The sequence below is a fragment of the Galeopterus variegatus genome, unplaced genomic scaffold, assembly GCF_000696425.1.
Source record: "Galeopterus variegatus unplaced genomic scaffold, G_variegatus-3.0.2 Scaffold843, whole genome shotgun sequence".
Taxonomy (NCBI): domain Eukaryota; kingdom Metazoa; phylum Chordata; class Mammalia; order Dermoptera; family Cynocephalidae; genus Galeopterus; species Galeopterus variegatus.
In genome coordinates, this window is record NW_007726954.1 from 187,027 (window position 1) to 202,826 (window position 15,800).

Below are 15,800 nucleotides of genomic sequence, written 5' to 3' on the forward strand. Positions count from 1 at the left end.
CGGAAAAAAAAAAAAAAAAAAAAAAAAAAAAAAAAAAAAAGATTCTCTGTCTTTGGGCCGGCCTGGTGGTGCACTGCTACAGTGCGCTGCTTGGGAGCACGGTGGCGCTCCCGCCGAGGGTTCGGATCCCACATACAGACCAGTTCCCGCTCACTGGCTGAGCGTGGTGTGGGAGCAACACCGAGGGTTGTGATCCCGTTGCTGGTCCCGGTCCGGTACGGACACGACACTGAGGGTTGCGATCCGTTGCTGGACATGAAAAAAGACAAAAAGGAGGAAAAAAAAAAGATTCTCTGTCTTTGAGCTTTGCCAGTTTGACTATAATGTATTTTGGAGAGGGTCTTTTTCAGTTGAATCTGTTTGGGGATCTTTGAGCCGCCTGGATCTGAATGTCTGTGTCTTTCTACATACCTTGGAAGTTTTCCACTACTGTTTCACTGAATAGGTTTTCCATGCCTTTTCCTTTCTCCTCCCCTCCTGCAATACTCTTGAGTTGAATGTTTGTGCACTTAAGGTTGTCAGCTATCTCTCTTAGGTTTTCTTCAGTTTTTAAAATTATTTTTTCCTTTTTTTGTCCATCTGGGTTATTTCTTTTTTTTTTTCCTTTTTGTCTTTTTTCATGTCCGGCAACGGATTGCAACCTTCAGTGTCGCGCCCGTACCGGACCGGGACCGGCAATGGGATCGCAACCCTCGGTGTTGCTCCCACACCTCGCTCAGCCAGTGAGTGGGAACGGGTCTGTATGTGGGATCCGAACCCTCGGCGGGAGCGCCACCACGCTCCCAAGCGGCGCACTGTAGCAGTGTGCCACCGGGCCGGCCCGTCTGGGTTATTTCAAAAAGACTATCTCCAAGATCAGAAATTCTTTCTTCTGCTTGGTCTAGCCTGCTGCTTATGCTGTCAGTTGTGCCTTTTATTTCACTGAGTGAATCTTTCAGTTCCGTGAGTTCTGCTACACTCTTTTTGAAAGTATTAATCTCTTTGTAAGTTTCCTACTGCATAACCTGAGTTTTTGTTTTTCTCATTTCATTATGTTGCCTAACTGAGTCTTCTCATATTTTAGTGAGTTTCCTTAAGATTGTTGCTTAGGGGGCTGGCCCGTGGCTCACTCGGGAGAGTGTGGTGCTGATAACACCAAGGCCGCGGGTTCGGATCCCATATAGGGATGGCCGGTTGGCTCACTGGCTGAGCCTCGTGCTGACAACACCAAGTCGAGGGTTAAGATCCCCTTACCGGTCATCTTTAAAAAAAAAAAAAAAAAAAAAAGATTGTTGCTTAGAATTCCTTTTCGGTCATTTCAAAGATTTCCTGCTATATAGGGTTTGGTATTTGAGAATTACTGTATTATTTTGGTGATGTCATATTTTCTTGGATTTTTTGTATTTCTAATATCTCTATTTTGATGTCTGGTCATCAGCTGTTAGAGCAGTTGCATTTTCTGTTACTCTGGAGTGGGCTTTGAGGAGACAGACATCCTTTTCTTTTTCTGGTCTCTGCTGGTGACTCTCCTTGTGTCAATGCCATCGAGTGTCTGTTACACTGCTTGAATGGTGGCTGTGGCTACTGCTTTGGTGTTGAGCTGTTTTTGCAGCAGCTGTGGCTGGGGCAGTGGCTGTGGTGGGCTATGTACATGGAAGTGGTGTTTACGGCATGCTCCTTGCCTGCTTCTGGGTGGGGGGTGCTGCCCTCATCTCCTGCCTTAGGATCCCAGGCCTGCCTTGTTGCTTGCCTACTTCTGGGCAGAGGGTGCAGCCCTTGGCTCCTGCCTTAGGACCCTGGGCGTGCTTTCACTTTCCATCATTAAAAGTTAGGGTGCCCACATGCGGGTCAACTGGCCTGGATCAGACATGGGTCCCCAGTGGCATGTTCTTCTTGCCAACTTGGAGGGTCCAAAGCTCTTTGTGAGGTGAGGCAGACACAGATGGTGAGGATGACTACAGTCTGGAAGACTTAAGGGGTGGTGTTTGGGGCTAGATCTTCCTTTAATGCAGTGAGATGTTTTCTGTGTTTGGGAAGGCCAGTGAAAAGTGATATTTATGAAGCTTTTTTTTTTTTTTTTTTCTGCACCTGCTTCATGCCCAGAGCAACAGGTACTTCCCACACAGGCTGTAGAGCCAACCTTGCCTGCTCTGCACTCAGAGTCACCTGTAGAACTGGATCCATGACCATCTTCAGAGCCCACACCAGGGGCAGGGAAGTGGTCACGTCCAGTGATGGAGCTGGAACTTGAGCAATGTCCAGAGCCCTCCTGCCCCTGTCCTGTGATATGATGAGCCAGCCCAGTGTGGACATGTGTGACATCATGGCGTTCTCTCCCAAGCTGCTGGCAGAGCAGGTGACTCTGATGGACACGATGAGCAGCTCGGCTCTGCAGGGTGGGGCCTAGACAGGCTGTCCTTCTTGCACCTGCTGTCCCAGACAAGCCATTCCTGACCAGAGTCCAGTGATCTGGGTCCAGTATCAATTACTCATCTTACTAACCACGTGAACTGAACTAGTTTTATAATGCCTGTGACATTCCTGTCCACATGTCAACAGTATAGATGGGACACTGACAGCACCAGGTGCACGGAGTGACTGTGAAGATCAAATGAGTTGGGACATAGGGGAAGCAGGGCCAGGTCCTGGGCTGTTTGGGGATGGAGAGTGCTCATTGAGGTGCAGGCAGGTCCATGGGTCTCTCCCACCCACCCTCCCAGGAGGCTTCACCAGCTTCAGCACTTATTTAGCACCTGATGTGGACTAGACCCTGTAGCAGACATCCAAGTAGAGTCCCTAGTTGTAGCTTCCAAAGGGAATGTGAATCTGAATGCGGAAATGGACGAGAGGGCTCATTAGGATGGGGAAGATGCCACCTTGAGATGTGCATGCCCGGGACAGCTTCTGGATGTGGGGCTGGTGAGAATAACGTGGCTGCAACACTACAGAACCTTCCTCAGCTGTGGTAGGCCTGGGACATCATGTATCAAGTGCCTTTAGTGGGTAGAGAACCCAATCCAGGGACTCCTACAAGCCTCCAGCTACATTCTCAGCTTCCTGAGCTCCAGCTCAGACCACTGTCACCTGCCAGTGGACTGTGGGATACTGCAGATTCTGAGCTGGGGTGGACCGTGCCCCTGTAATGCTCTCCTCCTCCCCAGTAGCTATGCAAGAAAGTGGTGCCCTATTACCATTGGGGCTCCCCCTGGTCTCAGTAGAATAAGAAGGTCAAGAAGCACCTGGCACCAACTCCCCATACCACCATTACCCAGTTCCACAGTGTGGCCAACCATGTCATCACCACCTCCTTCAGGGACCACAGCTGGAAGGCCCAGGGACTGCTTTCCATCTCATAGATTATTCTGTTTCCTCCTCAGGAGTGCCACCATTTAGGACATTTTCCTCACTCTCTGCCATTGTCTGTACCCTGCCGGGCACCTCCGCTCACTGTCTGAAGAAGACACGGAGAGAAGTTGGGAGGTAGGGAGGACTTCCCCCTACCAGGGAAGTAGCACCAGGGACTACAAGGGACCTCTGTTGTGCTAAACATTGCTTTATCAGTGAGCCTGGAAGTCACTGGGGCCAGGGACACTGGAGGCTGCAATGAGCTGGTTGGAGAGGCCTGTAAATCTTTCTGGGACCTTAGGCCAGCAGTTCTGCCCAGGATTCAGTGTTACCAACTGTCAGGCACAGACTGGAGCCAGTTGGACACTATCAAATGTTTGTTAACCGCAATGGAACTCTTTGCCCAACTGAAATCTCAAATCTAAAACCAGAGTTGCTCAGTTGAAGTGGGGATGGGGCCCAGGTGACCAACATGAGAGCTCCTCTCCCCAGTCCCACGCAGCCCTTAGGACTCAGAGAAACCCAGCTGGAAACTCTCATGCAGACAATGGGAATTCTTTGGATTTTCAAACTAAAGGAATTTGAACTCGCACAACTCCACATTACTCACACTTTTTCCTCTTTCTCCTCTCCAAAAAAAAAAAAAAAAAAAAAAGCTTCCCAAAAATTTCAAAAGCTGTGTGCCAAAGACAACTGATTGAGCAGAAATGTACTGATCTAGTAAAGAGGAGGTGAGGGGATAGGGGAGTGACAGGGGGAAGGAACAGGGCGAGAGTGGAAGGGGCGCCTGCCTGGTGGTGATTTTAGCTTTCCCCCTGAATGTTTCTGTGAAAAATGTCAGACTTGTCCAGATTGATGGGAATAGAGATGTGTTTGTGCACAGGCACTGGGGGTTCTGGGGGCAGGAAGCCCTGGTAATGGGTGCAGCGATGCAGCTGAGCTGTGCTGGGGTGGAAGAAAAGGCCGTGGAGAGAAGGAAGGGCACCTGCACTGGAAAAGAAGGGGTGAGAAGTGATGACAGCAGACACAGTCAGGTAGTCACCTGAAATGTGTTGTCATCTGAAGGCTCAACCAGGGAAGAATGGGCTTCTGACCTCACTCGGGTGTTGGCATCATTTATTTCTGGTGGTGTGTGACTGGGAGCCCCAGCTTCTGACTGGCAAATGAGGGCTGCCCTCAGCCTAGGGGCCACTGCAGTTCCCCACCTCATGAAACTTTCCACAGTTCAGCTAGAGGGTGTCTCTCTGGGCTGCTCAATGGTTTCTTATACAACAGACCAGATTCATGGTGGTAGCAGCTTGTCAGCTTTACTCTATTCACTGGATTGAAAAAATCACAGATTCTTCCCACACTTAAAAGAAGAGGGTGACACAAAGAATAAAGGGTGCAGATGTCATTAGGCCATTTAAAAATTCTTCTTCCCATGCCCACCATTCTATGGAAGCTGGTTTGTGATTTTAAAAAGTAGCACCTCACATTATTAGAGAAATGGTGTTCTATTAAAAAATGACATAAAAATAACAGTACCCAAATGTGGGAGAAAAGTAGATTTCCCTAGATCAGGACTTCTCAACCTTGGCAGTCTTGATATTTTGGGCTGGATAATTCTTTGCCAGGCATGAGACAGTGTGATGTAGGAGATGATGGTAGCTACCAACTAGACACCAATAGAAACCCTATGTGAAAACTAGAAATGTCACCAGGTGTTACAAAATGTCTCCTGGGAGGCAAAATTTCCCAGCGGAGAACCTCTGCCCTACCGGTGTGCAAATATACACACATACAGGCAGTCTTTGCTTTGCATGGTAGTGCAGAACTATAAAAATGACCATACAAGCTTCCAATATTTTACTGTTTGAACTTTCAAGGCTGTGAAATATGTCTGGGATTTTCTTTAATGTGCAGTGTTACTGGCATCACTATTTCTGGGATAACTATTATTTTTACAAGTTCTCTTATTTGTCTGTAAGGTCACCTTCACTGTGGCTGAGAAGTGGGAGTCTTTTCAATAGCAGAAGTATCAAGACTCTTGCAGTTGCCCACTTTTCCCACCTCTATTTACATTTGATTCTAGTTTCCCTTCCAGCGTCATTACTTCTTGTGTCTTTGTTGCACTTTCATCTTTGTTGGCAAACTCCCTTTCCTAAGTGTTGGTCTTTGTTAGCTGTCACATGGCTTATCACTGTGAGTCTGTACACAGCTGCTGTCTGTGCGTGTACTAAGTAACAGATGTACAGCCACCACTTGCCAATAGACTTTGAAAGGAGGGACACGATTAGACACTGATGATGACGCACACGTGTTGTTTGTGTAGTGACTGTGGGCTGACGGGAGAGCCCTGAGTTCGTACAGTAGCACTTGAGGTGTTTGCTCACAGTTCTTGGCCTGTGGTGCTGACATTTGAACAGTATTGTTGAGGGACTGGTGAATTTAACTAAACTGTGGTGACAAAGAATCATGCGTATGGACACACTTCAAAGAAGGAAACACATCTGTGTCCACAGAATGCTGAAAAATCTGAATTTTATAACCCCTCCAAAAAAATGTAGAGTAAGACAATATTTTAAAACCAAGCACCAAATGATCTACCAGTTCTCCCTTAGGAGATTAGACTCTGAGAATCTATAGAGAAGAGAAAATGCAGCTCCATGCAACTGTCTTCAATGCAGAAGGATTTGCAATAGCTTTAAACCAGAAAAAGCTTTTCTGTTGGTTAAGCAGGAAATACATTGTGGCCTGTATGCGCTGCTGGAGCTCATTCTCACATTTAAATGCAAACAATTATTCTATATGTGTTCATAGGGCATGATCTCCAAATATCAGACATAGTAAAAATAAATATTTAAAGATGCACTATGTGTAACATGTCTATATTGATTTTAATGAAAACACTAACAAAGACAATACTACTGTGATTACAGATGAAGATAGGTAAAAAATGAAAAAGGGATTGAAAAGGCACATTAAATTTATAAGAATGTTGCCTCGAGTCCCAGAGCTGTGATCAGCTTGCCCCAGTCACAGGGCTGGTCAGAGGTGGAGCTGGGAATGCAGTTCCAGCAGCTTGGCTTCCTTGGGCCTGCTCTTCTTTGCCTTGAGGGTGTTGCTGGCCTAGTGGGATGGGGGCTCCAGCTGGCAGGAGAGCTTGTAGCTGCAGGACAGAGAGGCAGCTGCTAGTCTACCAGGAGCCACACCTCAGCTCTCCCTCCCAGTGCCTGCCACACAGCTGGAGTCCTGGTGCCCCACTGGTCACCATGCAACAGGGTCCGTGGCTGACCAGATAGCCATGGCCCCAGGCTCTCTGCAGCTGCCACCAGAAAGAGTTCTCTATCCCCTATCATCAAATTCCTGCAAGCCCTCATCTCTCGTTGTTACTGAGCCACTCAGTTAGACCTAAACCAGTTGCCAAATTCTTCCTTCTTCTTGATGATATAATTGTTGGCTGCCACCTGGAGAAGCTGTATTTCTCTCAGGACTTTAATTTTCTGGGGCCACAGAAAAAACAGGATGCTGACAGGGCCTGGGTGGGAGATGCTAAAGGGGCCTTGTTGGGGAGGGATGGAGCAGGGAGCTGGTTTGCAGACTTTTCTCTTAAGTGATACCCTCCTCTCCTTCAATCCCATCCATGCCCCAACCTGTTCTCGGTGTTGGGTTCAAACAGCCTGTCCCCCAGAAATATGTCCTTGATTCCTGTCCCCTTCCCACACCCTCCAGTGGGATGGGATTCCCTCCTCCGTCTATCAAATCTTCCTAATAAATCAAAGTTGCAGGGGATGCAGCCAGGAAGTGTCCTGCCTGGGGGAGAGGACCCGTCTCTGACTTCCACATCCCCCCCGCTCCCTTGAGCGAGGGCCGCAGCTGCTCACCTTCCTCCTTCTCTGGGTGTTGAATATGTTTCCTTGAAAGAAAGATGGTCCAAGTCTATCAGAAAGGCCCCCTAACCCATTTCTAGCCCCATCCTCACCCGTTCCCATGTTGCACTAAGGCCAGGGCCACCTGTGTTGGGGGGTTTGCACAAAACAGGACTTGCACCTAGGTCAGGCTCCGAGCTCTGGAGAAAGATGACATTGGAGCTGAGGATCAAGGACCTTCTATCTCAGCCCTCCCTGATGACAGATGAGGATATTGAAGCCTCTGATAAAAAGGGGCTGCTGGCCACTCACAAGCTGCCTGCCATCAGAGGGGCCCGATTTCACTCTTTTCCCATGGCAAGCAACTAAGGGAGAGGCTGAGTCCAGATGAACTCTGCGACTTGTCCACTTGGAGAACAGGGACTGGTGGCTTATATGGAGGCTCTGTCACTCATGGGTGAGATGGGCGTGATACCCTCAGTACACTGGCAGCTGTGAGGTCTCATGAGAGGAGGTTTGCTAAGTGCTGAGTTCTGAGGGCTCACTCCTCTCCAGCCTGAGGATCCTGGTCCCCAACCTGCCCGTCCCAGGCTCACATCCACATAGTTGTCCATTGCTAGATGTACCCCCTCTGCTTGGACTTCCCAGCCTTGTAAACTGTAAGAATAAAAAGCAAAGCCAACCTAGTAATTGTTTCATCACTCCTTGTTTTTCATATATAGTAACCAAGGTAGCAATAAAAGTCTCAGAGAGATCTGATAGTTTCTGATTCCATGAACTTAGTGGACAAGTACATTTTCCATATGAACTGAAATCATTGCAGCCATGGTAAATTAAGAAAGTAATAACAAAAATTCACATTATCAGTATGCTGCTATTTTAAAAATACAATCTTACAAAATAAAACCCACATAAACTGAAGCTGTGGAATAATTTCAGCAATTGAAAATCACTACCTTCTCTAGAATAACAGATACTTAGTAATGAAATGATTCAGAAACCAACATGATGTATGTATTCTGCTTTCTTTAGAGTGAAATTGACATCAATTTACACTGTATCACGCTAAATATATCCAACAAACAGTGCTTAAATAATTTAGTCTGTCATACTTATTTCACCAGTACTTACTAAAGTCCAGGATATTTTTTAAAATTTAGTTTTGTTTTTGCCACTGCTCATAGAACCTTCACAGACAAAATGTGTCCTATTCTAGGGCTTCTGCCTTCTTACCCATTCTTTTTTCAAGACAGGTACCCTTATCAAGACACTTTCAGTGGTGGATGAGATTTATGTGCTTCATGAATTTCTAGAGCCTTACATTATAACTCTCATAATGGTCTTCTCCACAATTGAAGAGACTTGGGTTCTAGTCCCACCAGGGCCACATGCTACTGAGACTTTACCTTTCTTTGAGTATACTTCTTCATATGCTAAGTGGATTACCTGGTCTCTTTAGCTCTAAAATTATAAATAGTTCTTAACAACTTGTGTAGCAACCTTACAGTAAATTAGGCAATACCAGCCTCAGTGGGAAGTATCACACAATTGTGTGTTGCTTATGACACTGTCCACATGCTGGTGGTTCCTTCTCAACTCTGGGCATGGCTGCAGGCACTGTCCTTGTCCAGGGACTGCCAGCCTGGAGCATTTTCAGGGCTAGATGAGTTCCCTGAACTGACTAGAAAATCATCACAGAGGGCCTTTTTTGGGATTTCCGTTAACAAAACTAATAGATCTGCAACATAACCAGTGCCACTTTAGACAAGCCCAAGTACAAAATGACACTGCCCCCCTCCTTCCCTCCCCTCTCCCTTCCCTTTACGAGAAGCCTCCTGACTTTAACAGAAACCCCTTTCGCTTCTGCAAGGAGGCAGTTCTCCATCCGGATCCACATTAGCATAATGACCCTCCTTGATGGTATCAGCCAGCCCTTGGTGCATTATATAAGCTCTACCACCCCCACAACTGGTGCCGTCCCCCATATTCAGGGCAGCCCTGGACTGTTCCCCACTTTGAGCACATCCCCACTTTGAGCACAGCCCTACAGATTCTTTTCCTTTAATAAAGCTTGAACAGTACCTGGCATCTTGGCTCACTTTCTTTCATTATGGTGCTGAAACTAGGGAAGGATTTTGGCTGATGTTGTGGATGATCCCCTCTCTCGGGGTGATTGACCCTTGGCCACCTTTCCTGGACCTGCCGGAACTGGGTACACTCGGGACTCTCTACTTTTGCTGTTTCAGACCAATGCATCCAACGCCGGCCTCAATTCAGGGTGAGTCAGTGCGTCTGTCCAGCCTACTTCTACAGTTCCTCCGACTGCTCTCTCTACGACTCAGGTCTCCATGAAGCCCAGGCACCTGGCCGAGGGAACCCTTCTCGTGCCCCGCAGCTATTGGAAGACGCTCCTCTAGCCAGTTGGTGGCTTTACTCTCGAAAAGAAGGTGGGCACCAAAGGGGACACCCTTTGCTGGTGCTCTTCTTCTACCAGGACTGACTGCTCTTTCTCACCCTCTACATGGGATCCTCATTATCCAAACCTCCATGCTCTACGCCCTTGCGCTGTCTCCTGGCCAATTTCTTGGCCTCCAGGGAGACATTGAGCCTAAACTTCTTGTTTTCTACTGTACTCCATGCTCTATGCCTCTGGGCTGTCTCCTGGCCAATTTCTCAGTCTCCGTGGAGACATTAAAACTCAAACGCCTTGTTACAATGGATTCCAGTGGCCACAAGATGGCACTCGATTTAGACACTCACTGAAATGGAAAAAGCTGTAGAGATTCCTTGTTCAGGCCTTTTCCTATCTCCGAACGTGTTCTTCTCTCTGTCAAAACTGTCCTATGTCTCAAATTCTCCTAGCTCATGCTCGACCTCTCCTTCCAGACTCAGATCAATCTCCTGATCCATCAGCGCTCCACATTTCTCTCTCTTCCCCACACATGGCCTCCAGACGCTCGTCCTCAGCCCAACTCCTCTCCTTTTCCCCCTTTGTCAGTAACAACCCTCAGCTCCAGCTTTTTATAACCCTTCTGTGAAGTGGCTGGGATGGAAGGAATTGTCAGAGTCCATGTACAGGGAGCAGGTCTAGATGGTGGCTCAGGTACATGCTCAAAATAATAGGTGGCCTGTGGGAGCTGTTGCTGTTCCTTGCACAGACCCAAATTGGAACTACCAGGCCACCCATGGGGATCGGGATCTCCAGGATAATATGATCACACACCTACTTCATGGCCTCCAAAAGGCTACTCACAAGTCAGTTAATTACAACAAGCTTAGAGAGATCACACAGAGATCCACTGAAAATCCCAGCAAGTTCCTAACCCACCTCTCTGAGGCTTTACATGAATACACACGTATAGACCCAAACTCCCCTGCAGGCGTGGCCCTCTTACCCTCTCACTTCATTACTCAATCAGCCCCTGATATTCGAAAAAAGTGTAAAAGAGATCAGTCCAAATACCAGCTCCTGGCTAATGACATCTGTGGCTCACATACTCCAAAGCTGGCTGCCTTTATGGGCAAGCCACCCAAGAACTGCTTCAATTGCAGTCAGCCGGGCCACTTGGCACAGACCTGTCATAACCTGTCCTCACTACAAACGGCCAGGTCACTGGGGGATTGACTGTGCCACTCGCCAGAGAAGGAGTGGCCCAGTCCCAAACCTACAGCCTCTGGCTTCACGGCCATCTCTACCAGAGCTTCTCGGCTTTGCCCAGGAGGAGGACTGAGGCCCCCATGGAGATCACCACACATGAGCCCAGGGTAACTCGCCTCGTGATAGGTAAGCCGATCTCTTTTGTCATCCATACAGGGGCCGTTTACTCTACCCTTCATGAATATGCAGGACCAACACCCCCATCCTCTATCACAATAGTAGGGGTCACGGGGTCAGAATACTGCCCACGGATCACCCAACCCCTTTCCTGCACCCTACAACACACCCAATTCGCACACAAATTCTTAATAAAGCCTCAATGCCCAGCCCCCTTACTGGGTTGGGACATTCTTTTCAAATTCAAAGCTACTCTTACCCTAAACACTTTAACTCCAGCTACAATACTCCTGTTACAGTCTGCCCCAGACCTGGCCCCTGGGGCTTCCACCTTCCCCTTCCCCTTGGACAAGGTTAATCCCATAGTATGGGATGCTTCTTCTCCCTCCATTGCTTTGCACCATTCCCCTATCCTTGTTAAATTACAGAACCCCTCTTTGTTCCCTGGTGACCCACAGTACCCCATCGCTAACAAACACCCAATAGGCTTAAAACCCGTCGTACACAAACTCCTTTCTTCTCATCTTCCACTTGCCTTTTAATATGCCTATCCACTTGCCTTTTAATATGCCCATCCTTCCAGTTATAAAGCCTAATGGCTCATACTGTTTAGTACAGGACTAATCCTGACCCGTGGCATTCCGAACAATTTACTTGGACAGTACTACCTCAGGCATTTCAGGATAGCCCCCACTTCTTCGGCCAGGCCTTAGCTCAAGACTTATCTGAACTTTCCCTAACCTCTAGCACTTTAATACAGTATGTGGATGACCTCCTCCTCTGTAGCCCCTTCTATGAGGATTCACAGGCCCACACTGTTGCTACTCCTACCCCAGTGGGTGAAATCCTTTCTTTCTTGGGGCTTGCAGGGTATCTTCGCCTATGGATTCCTAACTTTGGCGTGCTAGCAAAACCACTTTAAGGGGCAGCCAAAGGGGATCCTTCCATTCCTTTAGATCCCACAAAGCTCATTCATTCTCCCTTCCAGCGATTAAAAGCTGCTCTCCTTGCAGCCGCAGCTCTATCTCTCTCAAACCTATCTCATCCTTTTATCCTATACATCACCAAAACCCAGGGATTGGTAGTCGGGGTTTGGGGACAAAAGGCAGGAGATATTTTCTCCCCGGTTACAAACCTCTCTAAACAACTAGACACCACATCTCGAGAATGGGCCCCTGTTTATGGGCCTTGTCGGCAGCCACCCTTTTAGCATAAGAAAGCTCTAAACTAACTTTTAGACAACAGTCAAGATCTTCTCAGCCATAAGGCCGAGTCAATTCTCTCCCTTTCCTGCCTACAACTTATTCACCTTACTTTCATTGAAAACTCCCAGTTCTCCTTTAAACTTTGCTCTCCCTTAAAATCCAGCAACTCTCATCCCAAAACACTCATGACCCTTAGAACACAACTGCATGGAGGCTTTAGACCTCTTTCTCAGTCCCTGTCCACACATCTCCGTGCATCCCATTATACAGTTCATAGATGGGAGCGCCACCTCCATGCCTGTCCCCCAGGCAGGTTATGCCACAGTAAATCTAACACAAGCTATTGGGGCTGCACAACTCCCAAAGGAGGTTGGGGTTATACACTGCAGAGGACACCAAACCTCCAATGACCCCATAGCCCAGGGAAACAAACTGGTGGATCTAACTGCAAAACAGCTGTTCGATCACCAGGCTCCCACTCTTCCTCTCCTGCTCAGGTCCTTCTCATGGCCCTGTTACTGGACTCGGGTCTGGCTGCCCGCCCCTTTGAAAAGGAAAAAAACAAAAAACAAGACAAAACTCAAAAGTCAAATGGTTGGTGTTAGAAAAGCAGTTGTATTCAGCTAAAGGAGATCGTAGGCTACCCCATCTCAAAGATTTACATTTACTGAGGGGTTTTTAAAGGAAGGGTTGAGGGGATGGAATGTGGGAGGTGAAAAGCAGGAGAGCAGGAGATGTGAATTACAAGGAGTCCATTTCTATGGGTCAGGTACAAGGTCTTGCCAAGGCCTCATCTGGCTTCTGTTCTCATCTTCGCTGTCATCTCAGGACCCTGCAAGATTTTGATTTGTGCCAGTGTACTTGGCTAGTGCCCAAGGTCAGCTTCAGTCATTTGGCCTTGATCATTTCTCAAAACTCTACAAATCTCAAAGAAAGAACTGTTAGCTTTGCGAAGTACTAATTAGCCTCTCGGCCTTGTTTTCTTACTTAGCAAGCGGGTAAGAAAGTCAGGGGATGGGAAGCAAGAGTGGAGAGAAAAAAAACTGTCCTTTTAAAAATCCTCCCCCGCAGGGCCAGCCCATGGCTCACTTGGGAGAGTGTGGTGCTGATAACACCAAGGCCGTGGGTTCAGATCCTATATAGGGATGGCTGGTTAGCTCACTTGGGAGAGCCTGGTGCTGAGAACACCAAGTCAAGGGTTAAGATCCCCTTACCGGTCCTCTTTTTAAAAAAATAAAATAAAATAAAAATAAATAAATAAAAGTAAAAATAAAAATCCTCCCCCGCCCCTCTGCAGCCCAGGCAGCTTTAGGTCCCAACATGGCTTCAGTCCTATTCACTCCAACAGCCCATATGTCCTCATCCCAATACACACTCCGAGAAGTACAACACCTCCAACAGTTGGGCCACAGAGAAGGGACAACTGGTGTACTCTCTCTCGTCGCCATGTCCTCCCTACTACACAAACTGAGCAAATCCTTTTAGATTTCCATAATTCAGTTCATATAGGCTATGAACCCCTACTATTTTTTCCTCAGCCCTTATATTACTCTTCCCATAAAAGGACACACTATCTTCTAACCTTAGCAGATACCTTTTCAGGTTGGTTTGAGGCTATTCCCTGTACTTCAGAGGATGCTACAGCAGTAATGCAAATCATCCCTCGTTTTGGCCTCCCCACCAGTCACTCACTCACCTACGGGCTGCCCCCTCACGAGCCCACAGGCCTCAGCCCCTTTGAGCTTATGTATAGTCGGCCCTTCACTCTCACACCTCTCTCTTCCAGCTAATCGCCTTTAGCCAGTCATCTCCCTACTCTTTTGCTCATTAGGGATCTTCTTAGGGAACAGGCCAACCTTCTATTACCTCATCCTTTCCCTGCCACCCTCTCAGACTTAAAACTGAGCCAGGGACAGCAAGTGTATATTAAAACCTGAATCCCAAAGCCCCTCCCGCCATGTTGGGAAGGGCCTTATACAGTACTTCTTGCCACCCCAACGGCAGTAAAAGTACTAAGAAAGGCTCCTTGGTATCACTTATCCTTGGTAAAACTAGCACCTGAGACTTTACCCAAAAATCTGTTTACAGGTCCTTCTGCTCAACCCCCACCCCAATATCTCCTCACACTTCATCCATTTTAGGACCCACAAAACTAAAAATCTCCAGGACCTTCACTCTTCCCCCAATCCCAGAAGAAGGATGATCTTTCCCCCGGCGATTATCCTCTCACTCTTGCAGTCTCACTTCATGTCCTTCACACAGGAGCTACTATTATACTATCCGTTCTAGTACTTGCTACAGGATTGGCAGCAGCTGCCCCAGAGCAGTGTAACATTACGGGAAGATTTCTCCTGGCACTTCTTTACCTCCTATCGGTAGGATGCTTCTTAGCAATGTCACTGTGGCAATGTCCCCCTTAAATTCTTTTGGCTCCTAACCCATCTCATCCTTCCCGTGTTTTTCCTCCTATCTCAATGCTCCCCCTTACCTGGAACATGGAGGTTCAGGTCCACAGGGATGATTCAGTCCTCAGCGAATCAGATTGGTCCCCGAGTGACTCATCTGTCTCCCACTTCACGAGAGACTTTTTGTGGTCACCCCCCTCCCTGTCGATGCAGACGTTTCCACAAACGTCTGTTCACTGTCCTCTAATCTCATCTCGGTGAGGACTGTCAGCGTTGTGCGGGGCCTGCCCACACTCTGCCTCACTAACACCAAATGCTACCACTCACTTACCCCCTCCTCATACATGCCCTAAAACCGGAATAGATTTCCTTTGTAAAACTACATTATCCTGTTGCCTGCCCCCCTAATGCAATTTCTTGCCTGTTCTTTTGGCTTGTCCCTGACATCACCCTCCAGACAGATGGAGAGATGGAGACGGGACTGGGACTAACTTCAGCCCCCCCCCTTCAGGAAGTGCCCCTGCTCCCGTAGGGCACTAATTGTACCTTTTAATTGGGCAAGGATCCTTCCTGTAACTGGAACTGGCATAGCAGGCCCTGCCACTGCCTCTCAATTCTATCAAAAAATCTTAGAAGAACTAAGTATAGATAGCATCTCCTCCCTCTGGTGACAGGTCACTTCACTGGCGACAGTGGAGAGTTACTTTACAGAACCGTTGGGCCTTTTACTTTCTTACAGCTGAGAAGGAAGGCACCTGCTTCTTCTTGGGGGAGGAATACTGTTATGTAAATGAATCTGGGGTGATCCAAAACAGCTTAAACCATTTCACTGAACCCTTGGATACCCTGGCCTATGTCCCTACTAGGACCCCTAACTGTGCTTCATCCTACTTTATGGTCCCTGTCTCTTTTGGTGTTTCTCTAATTTCTTGCAGGAACGTATGCAGACTTTCACCAAGCAAAAGGTCACCAAATTGTTCTGCAAGGAGGATATCAGCCCCTCAGAATCAGTGACCCTTCCCTGGAGGAATACAGCCTCCCCACACGAAACCAATACCCCGCCACCTAAATCTTTTATTTTTTCCATATCTTCACCCATTGTCAGCAGGAAGTAGCTTCAGAAGAATGAGACCTTCGCCCCTTTTCCCTTTTTCCTATACTTAAAAGATAGGAATAATAGATCTGTAACATAACCAGCACCACTTTAGACAAGCCCAAGTACAAAATGGTGCCACCCACC

General features: G+C 47.7%; 1 long non-coding RNA gene across 1 annotated transcript in view; it reads left to right on the top strand.

Moving 5' to 3' along the window:
* LOC103590591 overlaps positions 1-15,593 on the top strand; it is a 17,133-nt gene extending 1,540 nt beyond the window's left edge. The window contains exons 2-3 of the long non-coding RNA XR_550482.1: positions 9,422-9,622; positions 15,496-15,593. This is a non-coding gene — a long non-coding RNA (uncharacterized LOC103590591). The remainder of the gene's footprint in view (positions 1-9,421; positions 9,623-15,495) is intronic.
* Positions 15,594-15,800: the final 207 nt, after the last annotated feature.